Genomic DNA, 1,203 nt, shown 5'->3' with positions numbered 1-1,203 from the left:
TTCATCTGCTACAACTCCTGAAGGTACCAGTATGGCAACCTCGACTCCTAGTGAAGGAAGCACTCCATTAACAACTATTCCTGTCAGCACCACACGTGTGACCAGTTCTGCGGGCAGCACGCTTTCAACACCTTCTGTTGACACCAGCACACATGTGACCACTTCTACCCACGTCAGTTCATCTCCTACAACTCCTGAAGGTACCAGTATGGCAACCTCGACTCCTACTGAAGGAAGCACTCCATTAACAACTATTCCTGTTAGCACCACACGTGTGACCAGTTCTGCGGGCAGTACGCTTTCAACACCTTCTGTTGACACCAGCACACCTGTGACCACTTCCATCCAAGTCAGTTCATCTCCTACAACTCCTGAACGTACCAGTATGCCAATGTCCACTCCTAGTGAAGGAAGCACTCCATTATCAACTATTCCTGTCAGCACCACACGTGTGACCAGTTCTCAGGGTAGCACCCTTTCAACAACTTCTGTTGACACCAGCACACCTGTGACCACCTCTATCCAAGTCAGTTCATCTCCTACCACTCCTGAAGTCACCACCATGCCAATCTCGACTCCTAGTGAAGGAAGCACTCCATTAACAACTATTCCTGTCAGCACCACACGTGTGACCTCTTCTGAGGGCAGCACCCTTTCAATAACTTCTGTTGACACCAGCACACCTGTGACCACTTCTACCCAAGTCAGTTTATCTCCTACAACTTCTGAAGCTACCAGTATGCCAATCTCGACTCCTAGTGACGGAAGCACTCCATTAACAATTTTGCCTGTCAGCACCACATCGGAGACCATTTCTCATCCTAGCACACCTTCAACACCTCCTGTTGACACCAGCACACCTGTGACCACTTCTACCCACGTCAGTTCATCTCCTACAACTCCTGAAGGTACCAGTATTCCAACCTCGATTCCTAGTGAAGGAAGCACTCCACTAACAACTATTCCTCTCAGCACCACACGTGTGACCAGTTCTGAGGGCAGCACCCTTTCAACGCTGTCTGTTGACACCAGCACACCTGTGTCCACTTCTACCCCCGTCAGTTCATCTCTTACAACTCCTGAAGTCACCACCATGCCAATCTCTACTCCTAGTGAAGGAAGCACTCCATTAACCACTATTCCTGTCAGCACTACACGTGTGACCAGTTCTCAGGGTAGCACCCTTTCAACACCTTCTGTTGA

This window comes from Mandrillus leucophaeus, unplaced genomic scaffold, assembly GCF_000951045.1.
Source record: "Mandrillus leucophaeus isolate KB7577 unplaced genomic scaffold, Mleu.le_1.0 Scaffold280, whole genome shotgun sequence".
Lineage (NCBI taxonomy): Eukaryota > Metazoa > Chordata > Mammalia > Primates > Cercopithecidae > Mandrillus > Mandrillus leucophaeus.
Note: the sequence above shows the minus strand (reverse complement) of the source record.